Source organism: Chlorocebus sabaeus, chromosome 8 (genome assembly GCF_047675955.1).
Source record: "Chlorocebus sabaeus isolate Y175 chromosome 8, mChlSab1.0.hap1, whole genome shotgun sequence".
Classification (NCBI taxonomy): Eukaryota; Metazoa; Chordata; class Mammalia; order Primates; family Cercopithecidae; genus Chlorocebus; species Chlorocebus sabaeus.
In genome coordinates this window covers 86,700,815-86,727,457 of record NC_132911.1, presented here as the reverse complement: position 1 = coordinate 86,727,457, position 26,643 = coordinate 86,700,815, and positions in this window count along the sequence as shown.

The following is a 26,643-nucleotide window of genomic DNA, read 5'->3' as shown; positions in this document are numbered from 1 at the left end:
TTTTTTTTTGGTGATGAACTTGATATAATTTCTGAATAGTCTACTCTCATGTTATATTATTGTTTTCAAGTTCATTAACAATACCAATATATTGGTAATAGTCAACCAACCTCAGGTCATAGCAGACTAAGCCAAGGCATACTTACTGTCTTTGAGGTTGGTTTGGCGGTCTAGGAAATTTGACAAAGCATATTAAAAGGAATTTGTCTTGTCATTAAATAAATACTGTAGAAGCCACAATTTGAGAATTCAATGTTGAGGAAAGATTACAAACGTGGAAACCTTGTTTTTTTCTCTTTCACTGATATTCTAGTGCACTTGAAAGGCAAAACGATGAGCAAAAGTGGCAGCTGGTTGAAACACTAGACAGAGTTTCAACTAATTTCATAACACTGAATTCTGTGTTCAGCATTACACTTCTGGGCCCACCAATGAGAGTCCTAGTGAACACCACAATGTTTCTAAGCTTCCTCACCACAAGCTTGGGATGTAGATGAATCATAAATAGACCAGTTTCAAACTGACTCAATCCTGATTGAATAAAACTGCAGTATATTCAACAATTAAAAGCATGGTTAACAGAAAGGTAATTCATTAAGTGATACAAGAATTCTATTTTAAATTATAATATTACCTTCTAAGCTAAAATACACATACAAATTTTACACCTTTCTTTTGTGTCAATTTTGAAATGTAGATTAGGTACTCAGATTTTGAATTAAGAGTATTAATTGAAAACAGAAAGTGCTATAGTTCAGAACTGTGAAAGAGGATTTCATTTTTGAAAGCCACTCAGAATATTATCATTTGTTCCATTGTGTAAGTCTGCTGGGTATTATAGCAAAATGATTCAAGTGGACCAGACCATATGTGGATATTAGATATGACCCTTTCTAGCTATGCAACATTAGGCTCATTAATTAACTTCTATGTTTTTCAGTTTTCTCACTTGTACAAGGGAGTTAGTGATACATACTGCCATGATTTATATTAATGATTAAGTGAGAAAATTCTTGATAAAGGGAGAACAGAGTGTCAGGTACTTAGTGATAGCTTTTGTCTTTCAATTTTTTCTTAAAGCCAGGGTTAAAAAATAAAACCAAATAGGCAAATAAAAGAAGAGAGTTCTCCCCTGATACTCTAGTTCATAAATATCATTGATTAACCAAAAGTATAATGCTGCATTGTATACCACTGTATAGATTTAATACACTTTAAAAAATTCCAATGCTTGTCGGGCATGGTGGCTCATGCCTGTAATCCCAGCACTCTGGGAGGTAGAGGCGGGTGGATCACCTGAGGTCAGGAGTTGGAGACCAGCCTGACCAACATGGAGAAACCCCATCTCTACTAAAAATACAAAATTAGCCGGGCATGGTGGCACATGTCTGGAATCTCAGCTACTTGGGAGGCTGAGGCAGGAGAATTGCTTGAACCCAGGAGGCGGAGGTTATAGTGAGCCGATATCTCCGCATTGCACTCCAGCCTGGGCAACAAGAGCAAAACTCCATCTCAAAAAACAAAAAACAAACAAACAAACAAACAAAAAACATTCCAATGCTTATTACCCTTAGGAGATACCACTGCCAGTTTTCCAGTGGTTGTACCAATTTGCTCACCTCATAATTTTGTATGAGAGTTTTGTGAATTTACCTTTTAAACAATACTTCAAAACTTATTATCATCAGACTTTTTATGAATTGTCATTCTGATGAGTATTTGGTGTTATCTCATGGTGTTTGTATAGTACATATCACATGGCTGAGCCTGTATCCCATTTTGTTCAACATAGTGCAGCTCACATAGACCTTTTATTCCAGCATGAGTATTAATGGCTTTACATTTCTTAAACCTGTCTTACTTTGGAGGAGTAACTACATGACCAAATTACACACAATTTGCCAAGGTTGATATCTTCTATCTTAAAAAAAAATTACAAAATAATACAAAAGAGATAAATAACTTTGTCAAATAATGGGTAAAAAACGAACAAACAAACAAAACCTTGAAATGACATTTCACAAAGGAACATCTCCAACTGGTGGCTAAATATACTAAAATATGCTTAGTTTATTAGTCACTAGGCAGTTTATAATTACTGTATTATAAATATTTTCAACATTTATAACTTAACTTAACTTAACTCTCTTATTAAGAAATTCCAAGCCTTAATATAATCCATCTCTCTTCTCCTAATTGATATATTTTATATGTTTTATATTATTTGCCTATCACAGTTTCACAGAAAGAGCTCCCAGTGTCATCATTTGGAAAATCTATTGTTTTTAATTTCACATGAGTCCTGAAATTTACCCAGGCTTGATATTTGCTTAGAATGGAGGTCAAGATATATGTTTTCTTCCATATAAACATAATTAACCTAAATTAATTATTAGAAGCACTGTTCATTCTCTTTGCTTTACACTGCCATAGTTATCAAGTGTGTATGTATACGTGTGTGTGTGGAGGTCTGTTTTTGGACACATCATTCTGTTTCATTGATCTGGTTTTCTATTCCTACCAATACCCCAGCATCTTCCTCCCTGTAGCTTTATAATAAATTTTACTTTTTATGTAGTTTCAGTCCTCCAGCTTTTAAAATATTTTATTTACTATTCTTGGTCCATTGCACTTTTATGTAAATTTTAGAAGTAGCATGTCAAATTCTAAAAAAGTCATTTATGGTATCAACTAGGTTTGCATTGAATTATTGAATTTATAGATGAATTTGGGGATAAATTGTATCTTTAGTGTTAAATCTACTCCATGAACATGGTAAAATCTTTTATTTCTATGTAAGTTTTCTTTAATTTCATTCAATAATATGTGTTATATTTTATTTTTACTAGTCTCACGTATCTCTTATTTAGATTTATTTCCAGGCATGTTTACTTTCTATTAAGTGGTTCCATTTTTGAGATTTTATTTCAAACTGCCCTTTAGTAGTAAAAGGTAATATAATTTTTGTATATTTATTTTGTGCCCATTGATCTAAATGTATTCAGAAATTTTCTAATTTTTCTACCCACATAATTAGGTCATTTTCAAATATTATGGAGTTTTTTCCTTATCACATTTCTATGTTTTATTTCTGATTTCTGGTGTTTTTGAACTAGCTGAGGCCTCCACTTCAATGTCTAATAGATATGGTAAAGCCTCATCCTGACCTCATTCCTGTTATCGGTAAAATAATTTGCTGTGAAACATGGTGTTTTGCAGTATTTCTATACTAATTTTATGACTACATAACCTCTTAACTGTCAAAAATATGCTAAAATATTTTTGAAATTAGAAATAATCTCAATCCATTGGGTCCATTTCTGATGAGATGCCTCATCTGTTCACTCATTATTGTTAGTTTTTTACATATTTTAACTGGCAAAACTTAAAGAGGAGAGTAAGATGAATAGACAGAGAGCAAATAATTTTTAGAACAATAAAAATACTCTACATTATACTTCATTTTGGTTTCAAAGCAGTTATCTAATGAAAATATTTAATGACATACATTAAATGATTACCATAAAATTATTACCAAACTAGGATTCCCTTTTTATTTAAGCAGAATGGTAACTTCATAAAATTTTGCAAATTATTTTTTATACTTTTATGTAAGTTTTTGCTTCTCTTATATTTTATTGCATTTAATAACAAAACTGAAGGAAATTGACCTAAAATCTTATTAACTTGTCTGACTTTGGGAAATTACTTAAACTTTCTATGCACTAGTTTTCTCATTAGGGAAAAATATCCATAAATTGTTGTGAGAATTAAATGAGGATTAAATTCATTGATGATTGAATAGGAAGGCATAGAATAATCTCAGATACAGTGGAACAAAGTAAATTGTAGCTATTATTTATAGTAATTGCAATTTTTCAGGTGATGAGCTTAGGAAGTGTAAGCTACTTGTCAAAGGCTCAAAAGTAAATAGTGACAGACGACTTGACCCCACAGACCTCGATTTTAAACAGCAACCTGCATAACTCCCTCCCATAGAAACCATTGAGTCACTTCCAACTCACTGGGCTTCGGTTTTTTACACCAAAGACCTAATATGACTCCAGGTTCTATTCATGATGTATTTATACTCACTTCACAACATGTTTTTTCAAATACTTTCTTATAATAATCCTGTCCATTTGGATTTCATCTAAGAAAAATTGTAATTATTTGAGGTGAAGAAAAATCATTTTACATTTGATCTCTGTGAAGCCTTCCTAAATCTCCACAGGAATATTTTTTTAAATCTCATAATATATTATAAGCCTCCATTTTAATGTATTACTTTCATAGCAATTATATAAATGTCTGTATTATACATTTATGAAAGCCAGTGACTCACGCCTGTAATCCTAGCACTTTGGGAAGCTGAGGTGAATGAATCATGAGTTCAGGAGTTTGAGACCAGCCTGGTCAACATGATGAAACCCCATCTCTACTAAAAATACAAAAAATTAGCTGGGCATGGTGGCGGGCAACTGTAATCCCAGCTACTTGGGAGGCTGAGGCAGGAGAATCACTTGAACCTGAGAGGCACAGGTTGCATTGAGCCGAGATCATGTCACTGCACTCCAGCTCGGGTGACAGAGCGAGACTCTGTCTCAAAAAAAAAAAAAAAAGAATTGTATCTATATTCTATATTTTATATCTAAAACAAATCATGTCTAATTACATATATTATATACATATTTTATAACACACATACAGTTACTTAACTAAGGTTTAGGTTTAGCTCAATACTTAGAAAAGTGTTTATTAAATTGAAACAAGTAAATTAATAAATATTCTGGAATGTCATGGCTAAAAAGGACATGACATATATTTGGCTTAAAAACTTCTTTTGCTGTAAATATAGTACTAAGAGTATTTTTGATTGGATAATTGATAGGTATAATTTGTTTTGAATATCTATAAAAATTGTCATTTTAAAGATTTGTATGCTAACTTCCACATTTCCTAGTAGATTAAAAAGGTTATTTGCTTATCTTTGGAGTTAGAAGCAGAATTGAACATATACAAGCTGTAATATGATTTGCATTCTTGAAAGTAGAAAAGATATGTACTGAGATGAGTATTTTGTATGTGTTTCTATTAATATCATGTTATACGGTATCAGTATGACCCATTTAAGTGAAGCTTAAAACCTAAAGACTTTTTTAAAAAGTCAGAAATATAATTCAAGCTTAAACATAGTTTATTTATGGAAACAATACAATTTTATTTGTTCATTTTTTTATTCAGAAAATTCTCCATAACAAACAATGCCATTTTAATAGCCAATTTTATAATTGCAAGAGAAAATCTGAATATGTATTCATTTTTATCTGGTAAGTGGCTCTTAATACTTTTTTTTTTTCTTTTTCAGTTTTTTTTTTTTTTAATTATTATTATTATACTTTAAGTTCTAGGGTACATGTGCATAACGTGCAGGTTTGTTACATACGTATACTTGAGTTGCCATCCTTTCCTTTGACTTTTTTTCCATTTTAGTTTTGTTGCTCACTCTATAGAATTATGTACTCTCCTCCTTGTGCTCTCTCACCCTTGTATGCATCTTTATTAACACAGCAGAGTACATCTTTGCCCACTCCATCACCACCACCACCACCACCACCACCACCACCTTAACCACTCATGACTCCTCCATTAGCTTCTGATTTTCATAAAGTAGTGATAGCATCAGGGAGCAGATAAATTCCTAGGCAAACAAGGATGGGTCCCTGGTGAAACCCAAACTTAAAACCAAAGACAATTTGAAGCCTGAAGAGTGAGCTGTCAGTTTCAGGTAGAGTCCATGACAAAAGTGAGAACTTCTTTGATGCCTTTTAGTCAATCATATAACATTATTTCCAGTCCTGCCCATGGACCAATCAGCATGCACTCTATATTCTGAGCCCATAAAAACCCCGGACTCAGCTACACATTGGGCTGTCCACTTTTAGTCCCCATTTCACATAGAAGACTACCCACTTTGGATCCCCTCTCATTGTTGAGAGCTTTTCTTTTGCTAAATAAAATTCTTTCCAGCCCTGCTCATCTTAGGTGTCTGTGTAACCTCATTCTTTTTGGTTGCAGGACAAGAACCTGGAACTTGCCAAAGGCAGGAGCAAAAAGGGCTGTAACATGACCCTGGCCACCTCACTGAGCTATGGGTGGTGGGAATAAAAAAGCTGCTACTCTTCTGGGGGTCCAGATGTTGGGACTCTCCAAGCCAAAGCTGTAACATGGTCCCATTTGCCATGCTGCAGGTCACGGGAAGGAGAAAAAGCTGTAACAGTTCTTGGAGGCTCAGCCCCTGTGATTCCCCATGTGAGAGCCATAATACCCCTTGGGGCTCTGCAGTTGCTGGCATCTCTGAATTTTTGGGTGATGCTGTATCCCAAGGCAGAAGCAAGTAGTGGCACACTCGACCCAGTTGCAGACTGAGCACAGATCCCCTGGTGAGCATGGGATCCGGACTGGGGCACAAAAGGAGTGCAGCTCACTGGGCCAAGAGGGTAGAGTGAGCGCAGTGGCAAGTCCAGAGCCAAGCATGACCTGGGCAGAGGCCATGCTGGCTGTGGAGATTTCTGGCTGGTTGAAGGTGCACTGAAAGGATCCTGTGTCAGTAGTTTTGGTATTTCCTTCATCATCTAATTTACAATGTTTATCCTAGTACCCAAGACTGGATAAATTGTGTGTTAAACTTACTAAAACAAATGAGTTTAGTTGAATTTGAGCGTTTACTATATTTATTAACTTTAATTGAGCTATAATGTGTTGATTAAATTAATATGTAACTCATGTTGTTAAGATTTGAGAATGAAGTACCAAACCCAATAGAGGTGAACATTTTTTTCTGGATATTCTAGCAAAACATATAGAATGTTACGTGAATCTCTGAATCCAAGGAATTGCTGAAGAATGGTTGACATCTTAAGCAACAGGTCCCTAAAAAAATAACAAATCTCATATAGCTAGATGAAGAGGTTTAGAAACCAATTTGTCTAAATAAATTCAGTATTTCTGATTTTCCTTTGAGTATGTTTCATTATTTCAAATTAGTAATTGAATTAAAAATAGTATTTATCTAATTCAGTCCTCAGTTGTAAGCAAAATATGCACTATATACTTGCATTAATAATATTAATAATAATTTATAATACATATATTCATAAAGTCATCCTTGGAAAAAGGATTTTACATGAAATAACATTTCTATTTGTATAATATTTGTGTAAAAATTTAATTTATTATTCCCAGTTGCCCAAATAAAATAGAAGAATATCAATAAATTGTCCAAGACAAGTAATAAGATACATAATAGTTATGGAATCCATATAAAATTACTTGAGATTTCAAATTCATACATATATTTACAAGATTCTTAAGTGGCTACTCACAGATTTTATCTCATCTGTGTTTCTTCTTACTCTCTCCCTCTTTCTCTTTCCCTCCCTACCCCCTTTATTTCTGTACCTAATTGTGGACGTATTTTATTATTCAGAAAAAAAAGAATACAATTATATTAAGGAATCAGAATATTTTCTAGTTCTACTTACTAGTGACCTGATTTGTTTGTTATAGCCATAGATACATTATCGCTATATCAAATGTTTTTCTACAGTTTCTGTTTCAACAGACACTTTATCCCCAGTTAGAAATACTGTTTGAGAAATACTTTTCACACCCTTTGAGAAGCAATCTGAGATTCACCACAGATGAAAGGTCTCCAAATGTTAAGGGTTGCATTTCCACACAAGGATTCTATGAGATAAGGAATTTCTAAACAACCTAAGCTTTGCATATCTGAAAGCAGAATTTCAGCTTTGAATATACATTCTACAATATACAGTGTAAAAACTAGAAAATTCTTTTTAAAAAGTCAAATTATTTTCAAAATACATAAAATGTGTACTTTATAAAATAATAAGCACTCTTGAGTATTTCTTTATCTTCCAAATTATTTATTCTTCAGAGTAAAATGAAACTTAATAGTTTATGGTTTTTTACTTAATGTCTTGGAATGAATTTCACTCTCTGAATTCTGCCCTACATTCTTTGTCTTCAGAGAAAATGTTTATTATGATCTTGATATGTATGTGAATAGGTGTGAATTTCAAACAGATCAGAAAAGCCTTCTCAAAGAATGTGTCAAATAGTTTTATAGAAGTGTGTGTTTTTGTTGAAATCTGGCTGAATGCCTGATATTGTTGGAACTTTCAGAGTGGCTTGTTTTCTGTGTTGCCAGAGGAATAATTTTCTCTACAGGAATTAAGATGCTTTACAATTTTATGCATTCAGTATTAAAAATATGAGGTTTGCCTATCTAGTGAACATATTATTAGTTTATACCCTCATTTGCTTTTATTGTAAAAATAAACTTAGATACAAAATCCACTAAATTAAATTAGTTCAAACTTATTTACAAAGCATACTTAGTATGTTTAATTGTAAAATTTATATATATATAATATATACATAGAGAGAGAGAGAGAAAGGGAGAGAGAGAGAGAGAGAGCGCGCGTGCTACAATGTCAATAAGTTCCTATTTGATTTGGATTAAAGGATTTATTTTAGTCAGGGTTCTCCAGAGGAATAGAACCAATAAGATGTATAGATATATAAAAGGAAATTTATTAGGGAGAATTGGCTCGCAGGATTACAAAGCGAAGTTTCATAAGAAGCCGTCTGCAAGCTGGGGAAGGAGAGAAACTGGTAGTGGTTCAGTCCAACTCCTAAAACTGCAAAACCAGGGAAGTCAATTGTGCAGGCTTCAGTCTGCGGCCAAGGACTCGAGATCCTACGGTAGATCACTGGTACAAGTCCAAGAGTCCAAAGGCTGAAGAACCTTGAGTTTGATGTCCAGGGGCAGGAGGAGAAGAAGCAAGTGTCTGACACAGGGGTGGAAAAAAAAAAAAAAAAAAAAAAAGAGCCAGAAAACTTAAGCAAATTTATCTTACCTCTTCCACCTGCTTTGTTCTAACCATGCTGGCAGCCTGACTGGATGATGCCCACCCATAATGATGGTGGGTTTTCCTCACCCAGTCCGCTGACTCTAATGTCAAGCTCCTCCAGCAACATCCTCACAGATACATCCAGAAACAATACTTCACCAGCCATCTAAGTATCCCTCAGTCCAGTCAAGTTGACACCTAATGTAAACGGTCCCAGCACTCATTTTGACCACTATAGGGATTTGGGTGGCTGTTGATAATCCTTGGTTGATGAGTCTCTCTCTAGTAGCTGCCTTTCTCCAGAGAGAACTTTGCTGCCCAAGGCGCTTGCCCTTCGCTGAGTGTTGTTCGTAATCAATAATGGTTGATGTGGAGTGCAAAGGCCTGACTCCTTTACCTTAGTTATATTCTGTAGGGTTGGCTGAACTCTCTTGTGGAAATGTCACAGAGCTCAACTTCTCCTCTTATCAATCCTTCCTTCATATGCTCCTACATATGTTGTAGAAATTATGTAAAAATTTCCATTACTTTGATTCAACAAACCAGTTTGAATATTATTAAAAATCTGTGCATATAATATGCACTGAATATGCTATCATCAATAAACAAGTGTCAAGTCACTAATATACACCAAGATCTGAATGCACATGCTGCTATTATGTACGATCACATCTAAGATTATAGAAGTAACATGAAATCAGTGTTATTAGACCTATTTTAAAGATTAGTAAATTGAAATTCCAAGAGGTTAAATGGTTTGCCCAACATTATCTATCTGGTAAATGAGCTGAGATTTCAAGTAGTTGTCGATGCCAATAATAAAACTTTATTTTATATTTTATAATTTATTTATTATTTCAATAAACACCTTTTTTCATATTCTTAAAATGTTTTAAAATTAGAAGATTTTTTTTAATTTAGGGAAAACTCCACTCTTATTTATGTTGCCTAAAATACGATCACAACTTAAAAGCTTATCTATTACGTCTTTTTTTCTTAACCCATAGTTGACCTTTTATCTGGAAATTATATATTGCTTTTAGTAAAAGCTCTTCACAAACTCTATCGGACAACATTTTGAATTATGAATATATGAGCAAAAAACTTTCTTTGGTCTCTTCTTTGTTATTATAATGTTACAATAATGACTAAATTCCTAGAAATTTTTCAGTACTCTACGTTAACTCTAATGTGGCTTTAATGTATTTTACCAATAAATTAATGTTGTATAAATGCAGACACTCTGAGGTTAAATGATAATCTGATTAGAAAAATCTCACTACACATGCCCTGTAACAAACTTAGAAATTGATACCTTACCTAATCTGTTTCTTCTTTATGGTTTGAAAGGAAGTATCATACCTAGGTACAACCGTGAAGACAAAATAAAGAATATCACCTGTATTGGATTTGCCTAAGCATCTCTATTGCTGTATTTCCATTGGCAGCCTGTTCTACAGTTTCTGAATAGTTAAAATTGAGGGCAAAGTCATTCTCATGCATTTCAATAAATCAGGAGCTACCAAGGCAATGGATACTCGTAGGCCAACATTCCTGAGGGAAGAGGAGTCCAGAGATATGAATTCAATATATCAAACTGCTTTTCCACATGAGATGTTTACTGCTTCTTTCGGCACTGAAAAGTTGAGAAGATAGCATCACTCTTGGCAATCTCATACAATTAGAGAATTCAAGTCCCACCAATGAGCAGGGCATGGGTAATCATTGCATGCTTTCCAGTGGGACCAAACAGATCTGCCAGCAAGAAACAAGATTAGATGGCACATAAGCAAGGTCTTAAAAAAAGGAGACAACCAACATTGATTCAGCTCAATATTGGATTGGATGAAATGATTTTATCCTGCCCTAAGTACTTGCTACCTACTAAATAAATGCTCTATGAATGAAAACAGCCTCAGTTAGAGCTCAAAGCAGTTTTATACTAATTCATAACCAAAGACCAGCATTCAGTAAAAATTAACTGGGCATAAAATATGCCAGATAAATGCATTAACATTTTATGTCAACATAAGGAACAATTTAGATAAAATTTTAAAATGTTGAAAAGCACAACTTTTTAAAACCAAAATAAGAAAAATAGGAAATTCTGATTTGTAAAATTCTATTAAATAAATCTCTAATTAAAACCTTCCCAGAAACAATATTTCAAGGTTAGGTATGGGAGTAATAGCCAGCACATCATAATAATAACAATTACATTATCTAAATTATTTCAGAGGAACTGATAGACTATTTCACCAAACTTTAGTCAGGCCCCTCTCAGTCTTTGTATCAAGTAGATCTTGACAGTTGTCCCCATTCTTGCTGGGCCTGCACAGTCCAGGTTTAGCAAGATTTCTGTCCTGCCACAACAGCTTAGAAAAAATACACCACCCTTAATACCTGATCATTCTGGATTTTGGATCAAGTTTCTCATCCTCCACCATTAATATCTGATAACTCTGGCCTGCCTTCAGCAAGAATCCTGTTAGGTCAGTTTAGCGAAAAATTCTCCCTACAGTTGATGTCTTCTCTTAGCAACTTCCAATCCACTGACTCTCCCCCTCATCCCACTCTTGGGCTGTAAATCCCTACTTGTTCTTGCTATATCCAGAATTGAACCCCATACTATATGGAGGTCTATTTTTCTATATTGTTATAGTTCCTGGATAACATCTGGTTTTACCACCTTAACTACTGTCAGGCTCTGATTTTCTTTTTTGACCTAACGGTCAAAAAAAAAAAATTCCAACACTTTTTATAAGGCTCTCATAACCCTGATACCAACACCAAACCCTATGTTGTGGTAGAATTACTCCATTTGTTGCAAAATTTACTAACTTGTAGTAAAATTGTAGGAAAATCTCACAAAAGACAATAAAGTAACAATCCTAATAAAGTATCAGGAAAATGAATCCAGCAATATATAAATAGAAAAAAACCCACCGTGATCAGTTTGGATTTATTTTAATAATACAAAGTTGACTTAATAATTGAAAATTTCATTCTTAATTAGCACCACAGTAACAGAATTAATGAAAAAATTGGGACATCCATATTATGGCACAAAAATAATTGTGATTTTGGACATAAATTTTAAATCAAATTATTCTCAAGCACATGTTGATTAATCAAAAGAGGAACCATTACAATCAGTACATTTTGCCAATGAGAAAGAAGTTCATTTATTCCTGTAGCCTAAAAATTCGTGATTCAGAATTTGACAAATTCTTGGAAAGCATTTTCTTCATCCTGATGACTGTGGAAGCGTTTTCCCTGCAAAAAGTTGTCCAGATGCTTGGAGAAGTGGTAATCGGTTGACGAGAGGTGAGGTGAATGTGACAGATGAGACAAAACTTTGTAGCCCAATTTGTTCAACTTTTGAAGCATTGGTTGTGCACCGTGCGGTCAGGCGTTGTCGTGAAGAACTGGGCCCTAACTGTTGACCAATGCCGCTGCCGGCTGCCAGCATTGCAGTTTTTGGTGCATCTCATCAATTTGCTGAGCATACTTCTCAGATGTAATGGTTTCACTGGGATTTGGAAGGCTGTAGTGGATCAGACTGGCAGTAGACCACCAAACAGTGACCATGACCTTTTTTTTTTTTTCTTTTTAAGGCAAATTTGGCTTTGGGAAATGCTTTGGAACCTCTTCTTGGTCCAACCGCTAACCTGGTCATCACCACTAACATAAAATCAGCTGTTTGTCACACAAGACAATCCAATTGAGAAATGGTTCACTGTTGCTGGGAGAATGAGAAGATGTCACTTCAAAACAATTCTTTTTTATTTTCACTCAGCTCATGAGGCACCTACTTATCAAGCTTTCTCACCTTTCCAATTTGCTTTGAACGCCGAATGACTGTAGAATGGTCGACATTTAGCTCTTCCACAACTTCTTGTGTTGTGAGAGCATCAGCTTCGATGATTGCTCTCAGCTGGTCGTTGTCAACTTCCAATGTCTGGCCACCATGCTACTCATCTTCAAGACTCTTACCTCCTTTTCAAAACTTCTTGAACCACCACTGCACTGTACATTCATTTGCAGTTCCTCGGCCAAATGCATTATTGATGTAGCAAGTTGTTGCTGCTGCTTTATGACTCATTTTGAACTCGAATAAGAAAAACGCTCAAATTTGCTTTTTGCCTAACATCATTTCCATAATCTAAAATAAGTATGAAATAAACAGCAAGTAATAAGTCATTAACAAAAACAACATAGAGCAAGAAATGCACATTAAGATAATGTATAATGTAACCATATTTAAGAATGTATTACAATATCAAACAGCAAATTCCAACAATGCAAAAACCACAATTACTTTTGCACCAATATAATATATGAAAAATAATTGATATATTTAATATTTAAAAAGTCTTAGCCAACTGGAGATGGAAAGAGTTTCCTTAAACTTAGGAAATACAGCTTTGTAAAAACCTTGCAAAACATCTTTCTCAAAACTAAAATATTGAGACCTTTCTCCCGGATAATAGAAATGAAAAAAAAAAAATATATAGTACTACTACTTTCAATCAAACTTGTACTATATTTTTAATAGAATAGAAAGAAGAAACAAGTATAAAATGACTGAAAAGGGGCAAATAAAACTATTTTTATTCACAAAAGAAATATCATTATATGTAGAACATTAAAAATAACTTAAAATTCTAAAGCTATCAGTTATACCTATGTAAAAATAAGTTGTGCGAGAACTACACACAGAGAAATTAGAAAACATTACTGAAAGAAAATTAAGTTTTTTAAAAATAGAGGATATATTATGCTTATTGATTTTAAGTCTCTCTGAAATAAACATATGAACCAAATCAATACAAATTCCAGCAGGTTTATTATGAAAATTGACAAGCTGAATCTAAAAGTATAGAAGCATGCAAAAGGCCCAAAATAGCCAATCCTGAAAAATAAGAAAATGGTGAAGGAACTACACTACTGGATTTTGCAACCTACTCTGGTTTCAGTAATGAAGACTGTGTGGATGGATAGAAAAACAGACCAACAGAATAAAGAGTTTTGTAACAGAATTGATTAAAAGCAAAGAACACAAAAAAGTAATGTTGGACTACATAACATTTAAGGGCTTCTGTTCTTTAAAAGACAACTTAGTAATTGAAAAATGGTAAACCACTGAAAGAAATATGCAATTCTGTATTTAAATATGTATTTCCATATATTTGTTATACATGTAACTTGGATCACCGTACATTCTAGTTTTATTTGGTTATGTCTGAGTTTTGCCAGTTTTCTTGGTGTAATTATAAATAAAATCTCTTCTGTTAGGCCCTTCTTGCATAGCTATAAAGAAATATCTGGCCAGGCGCAGTAGCTAATGCCTGTAATCCCAGGAATTTGGGAAGTCGAGGTGGGTGGGTCACCTGAGGTCAGGGGTGTGAGACCAACCTGGCCAACAAGGTGAAACCCGTCTCTACTAAAGCTACAAAAATTAGCCAAGTTTGGTGGACCACACCTGTAATCCCAGCTACTCAGGAGGCTGAGGCAGGAGAATCACTTGAGCCCAGGAGGCAGAGGTTGCAGTGAGCTGAGAACATGCCATTGCACTCCAGCCTGTGTGATAGAGCAAGACTTTGTCTCAAAAAAACAAAAACAAACAAACAACAACAAAAACAACAACAACAAATAGAAATACCTGAGACTCTGTAACTTAGAAAGAAAAGAGATTAAATTGACTCATAGTTCTGCAGTCTCTACAGGAAGCATCTGCTGGGTTTGTGGAGAGGCCTCAGGGAGATTTTTCACATGGCAGAAGGTGAAGTGGCATGTCACATGGCAAGAGCAGGAGCAAAAGAATGAGTGGAGAGAAGGTGCCACAGTGTTTAACAACCAGATCTCAGGAGAACTCACTATCACCAAGCCATGTGGGATCTGCTTCATGCCCCAAACACCTGTAACCAGGCCCTACCTCCAGCACTGGCAATCACATCTCACCATGAGATTTGGATGGGAGATCCAACTATATCACCTCCTATCATTCTCAAACATTCATCATTTAATCAATAAACTGTTGTCATTCTACAAATAACTAACAAAATATTTGTATATAGAATATGTAAATACCTCTTATAAATCATTCAGAGGGAGGATGGAAACCAACTAAAAAATATTCAGGACGAAATAAGAATTTCATAAAATGAACATTCTAATGGATGATAAAAATATGGTAAGGTGCCCAACATTTATGATGAGTAGAATGCTGGTTAAAACCACAATGCAATATCACTATGCCAAGAGCAGAGTAGCTTTTATTTTTTCTTTCTTTTTACAGTGACAACATCAAACTGAAGCTATGATGTCAAGCAAATGAAACCCTCATACACTGATGGGGTAGCATGATATATTTAAATGATTACAACCGCTTTGGAAAATGTTTTGACAGTGTTCACTACAACCTAAACATATAGTTACTCTATGAACTAGCAGTTCAACTCCTATTTATGTAACCAAACTATATACATATAAATATTATAAATTATTTATAAAGTTGTTTATAACAGTATTATTCAAAATCAACAAAAACTAGAAACAACAATAATGTATATAACCAGTTGAATGAATATATAAACATATGTATATAGCATAAAATATATAGCAATTAAGCCAAATGTACTATATCACATGATATAAATGTTTATAAAAAATAATGCAAATTCAATAAATCAGACTAAAAAGGATTTATATTGTATTGTTTTATATTTTAGAAGTAACAGAAAAAGTGAAACTATCTTCCAGAAATTACTATAGATTTTCCCTTTAGGGAGGAAGATAAAGATATTAACAAGGAGGGGACACAAAAGTTCTCCTAGCCTGCTGATGCTTTTTGTCTTAACTTGAGCTGTGGTTACATGTATGTGATCATTTTTTTTTTTTTTTTTTTTTTTTTTTTTGAGACGGAGTCTCGCTGTATCGCCCAGGCTGGAGTGCAGTGGCCGGATCTCAGCTCACTGCAAGCTCCGCCTCCCGGGTTTTTATGCCATTCTCCTGCCTCAGCCTCCCGAGTAGCCGGGACCACAGGCGCCCGCCACCTCGCCCGGCTAGTTTTTTGTATTTTTTAGTAGAGACGGGGTTTCACCGTGTTAGCCAGGATGGTCTCGAACTCCTGACCTCGTGATCCGCCCGTCTCGGCCTCCCAAAGTGCTGGGATTACAGGCTTGAGCCACCGCGCCCGGCCGTATGTGATCATTTTTTTAGTGATTAATTAAACTGCACAATTGTGACGTGTGTATTTTTATATATCTATTTTATACTTTAATAGAATGTATATTGAATATATGTCAACAATTTTCAGCAACTTTTCATTTTCATTGAGGATAATAGTTTCTAATTAAAGAAAATGAGTTTTCTACCTTAGCAACACGATCCTGTCTATTTCACATATCTAAAACACTTTAGTGGCTGCTAAAAATAAAAGTTAACAACCCCAAATTGCAAGTCATCAAAGAAACAAATATGCAAGATATAACATATTAAGATGAACAAAAAAGAATCTAACCAAAACAGAGTATGTTTCATCTAGATATAGCAAACGTATTTATAATTTTTATCCTATGTTCGCTTCCAAAATGTGTGGCGCGCGTGTGTGTGTGTGTGTGTGTGTGTGTATTTTCAAAACTTGCAGCAGTTGCCCATAATGTCAAAATCTTACCTCTACACATTACAACTTTGTTTTTTCAATTTTTTTTGAAATGAAGTCTCACTCAGTAGTCCTGGCTAGAGTGCAGTGGCTCGATCTCAACTCACTGCAACCTCCACCTCCCGGGTTCAAGCGATTCTCCTGCCTCAGCCTCCCGAGTAGCTGGAATTACAGGTGCATGCCACTGCACTTGGCTACTTTTTAATATTTTTTAGTAGACACGGGGTTTTACCATGTTGACCAGGTTGGTCTTGAACTAAGTCTGTAAGTGCTAGGATTACAGGCATGAGCCACTGTGCCCAGCTCAGATGGTGTTGGTTTAGGCAGGCTTCAATCACTCATTTAAACACACATGTATTGTTAAAGTTCATTATTGGCTTGCTGGATAATTAAATCAATATCAGAGTTATTATGCATTTGGTCACTATCATAAATTTTCTAGGTGAGAAAACGGACAAAAAAAAGTGTTACAAAGATAAATCACATTTTTATATTAGCTAGTGTAGATCAAAACAGTTAATGTAAACCTTAGCTTTCAAACTATTTTTCCTATGTGATATAAAATGACAGGTAAGAAAGTTCTGGTGACAATTACATTTGTTTAATCTGTTAATAGCTGAGAAAACAACTTCTATTCAACATCTATTCAAAACAAATTATATTTTGTGTATCTATTTAGTATAATACTAAAACACATTTCGTTGAGTCTAAGGGGACTCCTAACTCACTAGATGAGCATTAGAAGTTAAATTTTGGCGAGTATATAGAAGAGAAAGGATTGCGTTCAATCAATATTTTACGTTAAGCTGAAATTTAAAAGTACTAACATGTTAAATTATATTGTGCTAATGAAAGGTAAGAGGAAACAAAGTCAATCTTTATCCCATTCCACTTTATTTTCCACCATACTTTCAGTTTTGCTAATATTTACAGATTGAAGAAAATGTCCAGAAAAAAACATGAAATTCAGCACATATTAAAGAATGGCATTGTATTTAGTGTATCCCGGTCATGACTCACTTTGAAGACACAGAGATAAATTACAAATTATCCACAGGTGTAAGTGTTTGAATAGCGATATTGCATTTTAATATGACTATGTGTATATATATTTTTCATAAAATAAACTGTATTTGCTCCTTTTGTCTTGCCTTTCTCTCTGGGAAGAACAACATCTCTCCTTCTCTTCTCACCATAGAACAATTTGACCCTCTTTCCAAACATGAGACTTTTACTGAGAGTTTCCAGCCAAAACTGATTTTCCTTCTTGAAAAAAAATAATAGAATAAGTAACCTTAGCCACTCATAATCCAATTGCCTGAGCATTCAGTGCTTACTCCAGGGTAAACATGTGCCCATGATAGGTCTGGGTCAGGCAGAAGCCCATTTTTGTATCAAGTGGTGTAACTGGAGACGTGATCCTGCAGCTGTTCATGGCCATCCACCGTAATGCGTACACAGAAATAGCTAGAGAACAGAATAAAACCAGCACATCCAACAAGCAAAGATCTAACTCTGAGACAAGTCATACTGGTTATACCATATGCCTGGATACCTTTGCTCCAAGCAACGTTGGTTTTATGAGCCCCAAACCCTATCTTTCACACACATGAATTTGAGTTAGATTGTTGTTGCTCGTAACATAAATAATTCTAATTAATTTAGAATGTGGGATCTGGAAATAGGAAAATTGCTAGGCCACAGGATGAGATTTGTTCATCCCAGATATGAAGATAACAATCCATGTTATGCATTACACATGTTAACATTAGTTAAACAGTTTACTAAATTATTATTGATATGTCTAAAAATAATTCAATCCTGGGATTGGGCTTTTGGAAACTGACTATAAACGTGTCAGCATATTAATTGGCATTGCCTATTTCCTATGGCCTTCAACATGTGCCGTTAGAAATGTAAGCTGCAGTCCAAGCGAGATTATTTGAAAGCAGTTGCCAGTGATCCCAGATCTGAGGGGGTTAGACTATCATGAGTTTGGCTGACCTACAAAAGTCAATTAGTCTGTTCTGTGCTGAAGTTAGTACATGTTGTAGGGCTGAGACTACACCGGAAGAGTCAGAGGAACTGTGGAAGCCAGACCCTCCAGGCTCTCCTTCGGACTTGTTGCTAAGCTGTAGGATGCACATTGATGGAGTTGTCAATGGATTTAAAAGCACTTAGTAAATAATGATGTGTTGTATATTTACAAGGTCATGGTATTCAGAGTAGTCAAACAATTAATAAGTAAAAGCTGCAGCAGCAGCCATAGCAGTAGTGGTAATGGTAGCAGCAGCTACAGCAGCAATGCTCAGAATTAAATAGGCCTACATATAAAAATTTGAGTGGCATCTGGAAAATCAGCCCACCAGTATGAATAGCCTTGAAGTTACTTCATTAATTTCATTAAAATTTATATTTCTCAAGATTGTCACTAATAAGACAATATCTGGATAAAATCAGCTGCTGGGTTATTGGGACACCCATTTTGTGTCTAAAATTGTCTCTCCTTTGAGATCCACTAGTGGGTATTACTCCCCTTACTTTATAGTGGCTTTAGGATAGAGAGGGATGACTTTCTTTATAATAATGTAGGACACATTGATTATCATTTACTTGCCATGAAAGTGTTAACCTAAGTTAGGTTATTCAAAAACACCTTAAACACACAGGGTAACTAACCCAGGTAAGTGCAAAGGTAGTTAATCTGTATTAAAAGGCATGGCTTATTCTCAGGGTTTGTTGACCTTTTAGGTCAGTATTTCCCTCTGCTTCTGGTTTCAGGCATTTTTATCTCTCTAGAGTCATGTGCTGGACTCTTTAAACCAAGATCAAAAGATCACCAAAGGTCTCTCTCACTTTTGAACTGATCTACCCATGCTCAAATATTTCAAAGACCTAAGGACCATCTCTTCTCTAAGTGAATGACACAAGTAGCAATCTCAAACTTTAGATGAAACTACACCCCAATAAGAAGTCCTGCTTTTTCCCTGTAATTCCTAACAATATTGCTATCTAAAACAGTGCCACACCTAAAGATAAACTAAATAACTACAATAACTAAAATAAAACAGTATACACTCAACGACCCTATTAGAATAATAAAAATACACTGACTATGCTTCTTTTGCATTCAATATTATCAGTTCTTTGTAGTTTCTTCATTTTATTATATAATGTAAATATTAAATGCATATTTTTCTATACTAATGCATTTATTGATACTTCTTTCTTTTATTAAATAGATCCAAAATAACAAATCCCTAGAAAGGAAGAGTGTGCTACAGTGAGGAAGGACTCAGGGTGGGAAATTTGGAGTATCACAGTATATCTTACTGATTTCATTATGTTTTAGATGTTCAGACAGGTTCAAAGGGAGATTTTGGTACCTTTCTGACACCACCTCACCTACCACTCCTGAACTCCATGCAGAGACATTAATTAGGCTCATTATTTGGTTACCTCTCAGGATAAAATGAAGCATGTCAAAGTCAAGGTAGAAATAATGTTAATTTTACATGGAAATTATGGTATTTTAATCATTACACAATTGAATATGTAGCATACAATGAGGAAATATAGAGCATGGAGCTTTTCTAATATGTAATAGGAAAAAGGCAGATTATAATATGAAAAAATGCTTTTTAATGGAAAATACAGAATACTTAGAAAAAGTTTCCTTTGGCAGAAAAACCTATAAATGCTATGGTCGCTTTCTTTGTGAATATTTTAAAATTACAGTATTGGCTATCACAAGTTATTCCCTAATTCAAGACTTAGCTTTAGATAGTAACAATCGAAGTCATTTGTTCAATTTAAAAATTGTGTGGAGTCTATTTTACATCCAAACTCTTGTTAAATCAATCATTATTAAGAATACTGACACTTGAAATAATATTCAAATGCTTACAGTGACTATCTATGTAAGATCACAACCCTCCTACAATATATCAAACCTGAATCTTTACACACATGGAAGTTTTTAGATGGGTGAAAGGACATGGAGATAGGAGAGTTTAGTAAATCATAAAAAATATTGAGAATAAAGATATTTTAATTGCTTTTTTACATCACAGACCAACAGTTCATACATTACTCTTTCTCATGTTTATAGGCACAAATCTATTTTATTTCTTCATATAATGAGAGTGTGTTGCATATACAGGATAATAAAGATAGAATAGAATGCTTGAGACATATTTTTTATGAACAAATTTTAAACAATCAATTTAAGCAAATACGATACTTAGTACAGTTGAATAATAAAACCCAAATTTATAAACCACTTTATTTGATGGAGACTACCACTATTCGACTTTTCTTCAATAATTTGAGGAAACACATTTGAATTCTAGATCAGCATAGACAGTTTTTACTACACAGTAGTCATACATAAAAGGGTTTTAAATACTGGCAAAGGTAAAAGGAAGACTATAATATCATATTTCTTTGGACTTTTTTAAGAAGCCAAGAGAAAATACTTCTCAAGAGTTTGTGCTAATTAGTTGGCATTCCTTACTAGGAACTTTCCCAAATCGAAGCACATCCTAATTGTAGTAACATATTCATGATAACATTATCTGAAAAATATTTATTGCAGTCAAGTACCTCCAAGTACCCTGTGCAAAATCTCTGAGACTTACTGTAGGATAAAAATTGCCTTCATGTTTAATACACCCTTGTTACACAGATGTGCCAATGAAAGTTTGAATGTCATCAAATTAGCTTTATTTAGCATGATAATCCAAGGTTAAATGTCAGAATAGTACTAATGAGTACCAAGGAATGTGTGCACGTGTGTGTGTGTGCGCGCACGTTCATAAGTTTCAGTAATGACTTCCATAAATTTCTGCCTATAGATGAAAAGATAAACTAAATAACTACAATAAATGTAATATTTATGCATTATTGTGTTTCCAAGTAAAATGCTGTTATATATAAGAGCAGCTTCTATAAAATGCAAAATCTTCTGCATGTAAGGTACAATGTTGCTATTAACCGAATACTCAACAATTCAATCATAGATTATTTTAGCGAGTTCTGGTTTCATTCCAGGCCTATAGATGAGGCTTCATTTAGGAAGTATATATATTTGCAGTGTATTTCTGTGCATCTCCACATATAATGTGAACATCATTTTTGAAGGGGCTTGCCTGTACTGTTCCTGAGGTTTTCTTTGGTATGCATATTTTATCTTGGAACAAAAACACTTTCCACATTTTTAGCAAGTGTTATTGGTGCCTTGCCCTATAACCCTTATCATTTTAGTGCACTCCTGCTTTTCTTTCCACAGAAGTACCTTCATCAGTTTTCCTGAGCTTTCTCTGAATAAATGATCTTGCTCTTTCTCAAGATAGAATCAGATTAGGATCTGAGTGGATCAGGAGTGCCTGGAAATTAACGCCCTACTGTTCACTCTAAGAGCCCTCAATCACTAACTGATAAAGTTGGTGTATAAATACCCCAGCTCCCTTGTTCCTCAGGTGGATAATTCTGAGGTACATTTTGAATCAATGTATCCCAGAGATACTAGAAGAGTAAGTTTTGGTTGACCATTGTGGAAACTTACCTGGTAATATAATTTTTAGGATTTCTTTTATTTTTTGAGATTACTGCTCTATTTATGTCTCTTTCTTAGTTTTAACTATTAGTATCTGATGGTGTTTTTCTCAAATACTTATGCATGCATTATATTAAATTTACTACTACTTATATATAATTTAAATTCATGTAATACATCCAATGTGTTAATTAGTGTTGACTCCCCCAAGCCTCAAGGTGATCTAAAATTGAATATTTGCCTCTTTCTTTTGAGATTGCATAAAAATATTAATTTTGAGACATTTTATATGATCTAGTATTCCGGCTCTAATATTAACAAGAATGTAAATGGATTTTTATTAAAAGTGAAAATTAATTAAATCTTTTGCATATCAACAGACATGAAGCAAAATTAACTTTTACATATATTTATTCAAATTTTATTTATGGCAAAAATCAAACCAGATATATTAAGCCCTAACATCCAATATGTTTGGAATTAGTTTGGCTAGGTTTCTAAAGCATTACAAAAATTGTTACTTTGCTTTCTGCTGAGTAGACCCAGTCAGGAAATAGTAAAGTAATATCTTTTGTTGTTTCCTTCCTATTACTGACTTTTTTAAAAAAGCACTCTTAGTAGGGATAAGTATAAATCAAATCTGACTCCCTATTCTGATGTGACCAAGTAGAGAACAGACCATAAAACTTAATTTCATATAGTTTTTCTTGACTTTAAAAAGGCAGTTTGAAAATCTAGACAGTAGGACATCTTTGGGTAAAGCATAAAGCCAGCAACAACCCCATTAAAGTAGTTGATTGCTCTTGCATTTTGCTGGCAGAATTCAGTTTCAATAAAATTGATTCTTTTTTTTAAGAAAAAGGACTTTCTAGTCTTTGATGTAATCTGTTCATAATAAACCTCCAAAATTTCAATCATTAAAAAGGTATATGGACAGACATCTCTAAATTTTAATAAAAACTTGAGTTATCAGCAAACATCAAATAGGGTAGATAGGAAAACAAAATATATCTGAGGAGTTTGCTGCTCTTTAAAAAACTCATCTAAGTAAATCAATAATTTTGCACTTAACATAGTGAATAAAGACACTGCTTTCTTTGGTAGCCTTTGTAGGAAAGGTCTGAGGTCAACTGAAAGACCTCAAATAACTGTTTACCATTCATAACAGTGCTCTTCTATATACATTGAAGACATTTCTCATAATGTTGATTTATAGGTGCACTTAAAAAGGGTAATTGAAAAGGGTGCTCTTTAGGGTGAGTATTAACTGTGGGAGAAACATTCAGAGAGGCGTCAACTAAGCTTCCTAATGTCAAAAAAATGCAGTTATATCAATTTGAGTATTTGGAGACACAGATTTCAATTTAAGAACTGCTGTGTTTAATGCTTTTTTATCCTCTCAGTTCTATTCCTTTTATACTTTAAACATCATATCAAAGATGAATGGCTTTTAATGTATAACTATTTTAGTGTGAGTAGTGAGCAGAACAATGCAAATTACTTATTTAGTTGGAATAATTCTTGTTATTGCTATACTCCTAAGTAGAAAAGTTAAAAAAAAAAAAAAAAAAAAAGCACTGTCTTTTGGTTAAATGCTACTATAAACAGATTAATGTTTATGCAGTAAATTATAGGGATATTTCCTAAAATCAATTCAAAAATACTGATTTTTCTAACCATTACTAAAACATTCAGCAGATTCAGATCAAAAATAAACATACCAAAACACGGCAATGCTGTTATGTCTAAGCTTTTTACATGTATGTAGATTATTTCTGAAATATTACTTATGTGTAATTTTATTTTATTCTGTAAAGATTTTATTTTTGTAAAGATTATTTGAGTGAATAAACACAGTAACCCTCCCCCAAAATATCTCTATTTTCATTGCAAATTTACCAGTCATACCATCTTCCCTCTGCTCTCTGATAGCTAGGAAAAGGGCCTTCTGGATTTTAATCATCTCTCAAGTGTAGGGTCTATGAGATATCATTTATTTGTAGTTCTAGCTTTAAAAAGTCTTCATTTTTAAAATATTCAATTATTAAATATTTGTCAAAAGAAATGATTAATCAAAAGCTCAGGGTATATGTGTTTTTTCCCACAGTGAGGGGAAATGGAGAATCTGTTCTAAATACAGTCTTTAAAATCTAATCCAAAGGCATGGTTCTCCATTAAAATGTCTTTGATCTAATAACTGGGGATCCAGAATAGTTCCATCGTCAGTTTTAAATGTAAACATCTAACGAAGATGGTGATGATGATGATGATGACGATGACGATTAGAGACAAGGTCTTGCTCTGTGGTCCAGGCTGGAGTGCAGCGAGTCAATCATGGCTCACTGCAGCCTCAACCTCCCAAGCCCATGCAATCCTTCCACCTCAGCCTCTGAAGTAGCTAAGACCACAGGTATAAGACACTATGCTTAGCTAAATTTTTTTCAAATATTTTTTGGAGACGAGGTCTCACTATGTTGCCCAGGTTGGTGTCAAACTCCTGGGTTCAAACAATCATCCTGCTTCAGCCTCCCCATATCCTGGGATAACAGGCACAAGTCACCACACCCAGCTCATGATTATTTTTAATTTTATTAATTCCTCTGATTATCTAGCTCAGCATAAATCACACTAACTTGATGTTCCTATTTTCTTCATGGGTCTTTTCCAAGTGTTTTGTCAATTCAATTGTGTTTTACGACCCTACATGGTCCTCAAAGTTTTTTTCTTTTTTGGCACATTTATCTAATTTTTAATATACAGTATGTATTTATTTCTAAAATATTAGAGATGTATTGAATAAATATTTAATTAATATAAGTAGATATGCTACAAATTTCAAAGAAAGCCTGTATGTCTAAAATTTCCAAGTAATTTTCCATCTTAGGGAGAAACGTTTTTAGTTCTTTTAGCTATTTTATATTACCTTTATAATCTGTCGTATTTACCTAATTGAAATACTGTGATATAGTTAACATTCTTTCTGCTAGTCGAAGGAAATGAAATTAGTATAGTTGAAATACAATCTAACACTTTTTTCTAGAAATCATTTTTTTTTCTAGAAATCATCATGTAAACATCTAGAAATCTAGAAAACAGAAGTTGAGCCACAAAAAGGGAATGATTTATAAGTCTTGTGATAGGATTAATTGGTACTGGAAACACCAGATTGTGAGAAATAATTAGAGGACTCTGGTTTTTACCTACTAAGGTAGTAAATATCTCATAATAAACAGCATAATGCGGGTTTTTTTTTCCGTTTTGGTTCCCATTATATTGTTAATGTTCTGCAGGGGTTATTACAATACAAATGACTCTAGTAACAACACTAATTTCCTAAAGTACTGAGAACCTTAATTTACGGGGGCTTATGCAATTTTGCAGAGATGGGTGATGGTGCAAGAATGTCAATGAGGATACCAAACTCGAAAGGCACCAGTCATGTTAGTGCCAACATTAATGACCTCATTCAATCTTATCTCTTTAAAGACTGTATCTCCAATTGCTGTATTATTCTTAGGCACTGGGGGTGAGGGCTTCAATGTATAAATTTTTAGGGCATACAATTCAGCCCATAACAGCAGAGAATAAGTAACAAGTATAGGAGATTATGAACTATGTTCATTTGGGCAATATAACACACAAAGATGCAAACACATTGAACAAATTTCTCCCTATGCCTTGTGACCTCTGTGATATTAAGTCAAGCCTTTTGGGTATTTGAGTCATTGGTTCATTTTAATTACTCTGTTCTGCTTTAACTCCTCTTCCAGTTGAAAAGTATTCTAAAATGCCTGAATGATTGTGACATGTAAGACAGCCTCTTTTAGCCTCCTGTTTCTAATAAATTAGGCCTACATGACTAGTTTACCAAAGAAAACAACAAAACGTTGGTAATAGGCTTTATAGTTCTAGTATAAACAGAGATTTTTCTACATCGCTGCTTATCATGTAGTATTCACCATTATTATTCAGTTCAAGGAAGACACATCATCTTGGTCAATAAAAAGGAATGTTAAGGAGACACTTGTCCCTTATCCAGTGTCTGTTGGGTCTGAGGTTACTTTCACTACCTGTCCCTCAATCTGTATCAGAACACGTCTCTCAAACATCACCAATGATGCTTTGCTGCCAATGCAGAACCTCTTCCATCTGGTCACAGGGTTAAGGATAGTAAGCTTTTGCTAGCACTTGTTTCTTCTAGATTTAAAGGAAAACTGAGTCTGATAATGGTTCAAATAACATATAAATTTTCTAGGGACTAGCTCATATCTCAGTGAAGTTAAAGGGATCAATTTGACTTTAAAAATTACTAAGTCAACATGAAATAATTTTTGTAACAAAAAAAGTAAACTTATAAGACTGCTGTTTATTTTGAAGGATGAAGATGCAAAATTAATGTTTATAAGTGGTGAGATTAAATTGGAACTTTTTCCAAATCTTGTTTACTCAGTCTTTAAGAATTTATATTAAATAATGCATTG